The 3,913-nt window shown below is 40.0% G+C and overlaps 1 non-coding gene across 1 annotated transcript; it reads right to left on the bottom strand.

The window, feature by feature from the left end:
- Positions 1-3,251: 3,251 nt before the first annotated feature.
- TRNAV-CAC (transfer RNA valine (anticodon CAC)) lies at positions 3,252-3,324 on the bottom strand. Its single transcript has one exon. It is a non-coding gene; the product is annotated as a tRNA-Val (tRNA).
- Between the last annotated feature and the right edge of the window lie 589 nt (positions 3,325-3,913).

Below are 3,913 nucleotides of genomic sequence, written 5' to 3' on the forward strand. Positions count from 1 at the left end.
GGATGCATGGGAATGGAGAGGAGTGGAGGGGAACCTGGCGTCGGCATTAGACTACTCTTAACGAAAGGGGCCAAGGGGTCTGCAGTTAAACGTTCCAACCGACGGACGGCGCACTCACTTAAAGCGCTGTCCACAAAGTACCTCAAGTAGGGATCGATATACCATTTGTCACCTCCAGGATTCGAACCAGGGCTCTCAGTAAGCTAACCTCGGCACCACCCGTATCCCCATAAAAATACGGGTCTCGTAAGTCATTCCAAAGCGAAAATGAATAATTTAAATACACGTTTGTGTATGGGCAGGATATTTAGAAAGAAAGGTAGGAGTAGCGAGAAGGAAACTTTCTCTTCACATTTTTATTCCGGGAGTTTTGGGGAAGAAAAATGCGCGCGAATTACCAGTTCATTGGAGTACGACCAGTCCAATCCGTCGGTATGTGAGAGTACGGAAGGTAGTACGGAAGGAGTGTGCCACCACTGATGGAGTTGATCGAAGGAAAAGGAAGAAAATAGTCAAACTCTTTATCTATATTTGTAAAGGATGAATGGGTTGTTAATTTTGTGTTTTTTATTATGTTTATTTGTAGTTTAATTTTAAGTTTAGTTTAATTATGCAGTAAGTCCTCCGCACTAACTTCTCTAATTATTTTTCTTCAAGGAGAGCGTGACAATTTTCATTTGATTATCGTTTGATTTTTTCGAAGGCCGGAAGAAAAAGGATAGGTTGTCCACGCGAGCCCGCGACAAAGGCAGCCATGCCATCTGCCATCATTAGCATTAACTGTTATAGCAGTGGACTCGGCACGAGCTTTCCCGATATTCCAAAAATCGGTGGGCCTTTTGATTGCAGTAAACCCTAACCTCCTCTCCCCGCGATCCTAAATTTAGAAATAACAAATATAGCAATATCGGAAATTTTTCGATAAAGTATATCGTAATAGTCAAAAATATAAATAAAAAATACGCCGTTCATTTCATTCGTCTATTTAAAGGAAAATGTCAATCTTCTGGTTCGCTTATTTATGACCTTATTATCATATATTATCATACATAAGCCGTAGGATTCAAGCAAATCAACATATTATCTCCTACTCTCTTCAACTGCTATGTCAACGATCTTCCTTCTTCTCCACAAACTCAAACTTTCATGTTCGCCGACGATACTGCTATCGCGGCGAGATCTTGGAGCGGCACGTGTGCCTTCCGAAAAGTACAAAACCACCTCTCTTTACTTGAAAAGTGGACCGTAGACTCCAAGGTCACAATAAATGCCGAAAAGAGTGTTGTTGTCGACTTTCGGAGGAAACGAAACTATCTCCCAAAAAAACCTCTAACCTTTCAATCCGTGCGTATTCCGACGAAATCCTCACACAAATTCTTAGGGATACACTTCGACTACAGACTGACATGGGCCACGCACGTACAGCATGCCTTACATATCGCCCAGGGCACAAGAGCACTTCTGTCTCCACTCTTGTGCTCCAAATCGCGCCTCACGCACCAAACTAAAATAAGACTGTACCTTTCATATATCCGTCCCAGGATGCTGTACGGTTGCGAAATTTTCGGGAACGCGACAAAAACAGACAGAATACGCTTAGAAACATTCCAGAATAAAATACTTCGCTACCTCACAAACCAGAGTAAACTCGTCCCAATACAAGAGATCAGAAAGGCACACAAAATACCTGAAATATACGACTTCATTCGAGCGCAAGCTGAACGACTCGAGAGGTCCCTTCCACTAAACACGCTTACAAAAAACATATGGGATTACTCCCTACATAGAAAACGCCGTCCGAGCTACAGACTGCCAAAAGAAATTCTACTTCGGTAACATTACCGAATTCTTTCCTATGACTTTCTTTCTTGTATATGTTTCAAAAATTATAAATGTATTTGAACTAGGGTTAATGTTTTATGTTCAAGGCATTGTGTCACTGCCATTTTGTATTCATTGTATGTAAAAAAAAAGAAAAAAAAAGTTTTCTTTTGAAAAGAAAAGTTAAGGAAAAAAAAGGATAAAAAGAAAATTATATATATCCAATGAAAAAAAAACACTATTAAAAAAAACAGAACAAAAGAGAAAAAAAAATACCTTATATAGACAATAATTAGACCAGTATCTTAAGTTAATTTTAAGTTTTTAGATTAATAAATGTTTTTCCGTCCTGTTGACGAGTTTTTGGGCAAAATGTCTCGGCCCTTAGAATTAAGCTAATTTTAGTCCTTCCTTTAAGATAAGGCCAATTGCCAACCCACTAGAGGTCTTTCTTTCAATTTCTCCTTCACTAACACTGGAAAGGTACACGTTCGTCATTTACACATTCGATCGCCATTGTTTTCCCTGTGCGAATTGCACATACACTGCCGCTGAAGGGGTGGACGTTGTCGCACCGAAGCAGCGTTAAAACTGAGGGCAAATGCCCAGTCAATAGGGGATCTGGTCTGGTCAAATCAACGTTTACGTATCTTTATATTTCGTGCAGGAATTACCCAGGATTAAAACCCTAGGAAAGTATCTTAAATGGGAAACTCAATTTTTCGGAATATCTTCCCCAATACTATTATTATTATTATTGGTAGTCAATGGTTGGTTTTGGATGGACAGGGATGAGCATTGTTACATTTCTTAGACTCTCCAAAGTAAACACAACACGACGCCAGACGCTTAAATAATTCCTTCTTTAATTCCTCATACCTTCTGCCTTTCTTCATCTCGTCCTATATTCCTACTCTTTTCATCTCTCTGTCTCGTTTGCCTAACGCTCTCCTCTCTATCGCAGTCCTCAACATCCCATTGCCAATCATTGAACGCTCTGCATTCACCTTTTCTACCTCCTTTGTGTTTCTCCTTGAAATTCTCTCTCGTCCCCCCACCATACCTAGCACTTCCTCATTTGATTTCCTTTCCGTCCATTTCACCTCTCCATACCTCTCCCCCGCCCACATCTCATATGCCTCCAATCTACGCCTTTCATCCTGCTTGATTCCGCGTCGTTTATGACTACTTATTTATTTATTACTATGCGTTTGTCCGAAAACAGCACTTCGACCTCTACATCGGACTTTGAACATTGAAAAACAATTTGACAAATACATACACCCAAGCCGTAGCCACCTACGGCTTGGGTGTATGTAATTATCAAATTAAAAGGAAAGGAAAAACCACCTAGGTAGGAATCGTACCCATGACATCTGAGTTGGCAGACAGGGACGTTACCTCACCGCCACCGGGGCTGGAAAAAAATTTGTTTCCGCCCGGGATCGAACCGGGGACCTTGCGCGTGTGAGGCGCACGTGATAACCACTACACTACGGAAACGACTTGAGAGTATTAGGGAATACGCTGTATATTAAATTTTTAACAAGCCTTTTCTTAACATCTTTACCTAATGTCCATGTCATTAATTCCCTTCTTGTGAAAGCTTCTTTACCTGACGTAAGTCTTCTCTTTTGTCCCTACTGCGTTGACCACTTTGGTCCGAAACCTTTCCAAGATACGTAAACTGTTCCACCTGCTATAGTTTTGCCCTCCTATTTTAATATTTTACTTAGCCTTTCTCGTTCTAGAAAACCGCACGACAATTTTTTTATTTATATTGATAAGGGTGATAATGGACACCTCTCTCTTATTCCTCTTCCTAACACTGCCCATTGCGGATAAATCTCCTATCCCTTAAATTTACTCTTATTTTCTGCGACAAATTCATTAATTCTACCAACTCCGAAGTCGCCTGTGGGAGACAAAACTATAAATTTACAAAGTTCTCTCACCTTTGGTTTTATTTTCCTTTCCAAAAATTTCATTTCCATAGCATATTCTGCGTTTTTTTTCTTTTGGTATACTCTTTGTACAATTGTTAGAACTGAAAAATTGACCTGATTCATAAAAATGTACTTTATACGCATTT

The sequence above is a fragment of the Hetaerina americana genome, unplaced genomic scaffold (genome assembly GCF_022747635.1).
Source record: "Hetaerina americana unplaced genomic scaffold, ioHetAmer1.1.p SCAF_5, whole genome shotgun sequence".
Lineage (NCBI taxonomy): Eukaryota > Metazoa > Arthropoda > Insecta > Odonata > Calopterygidae > Hetaerina > Hetaerina americana.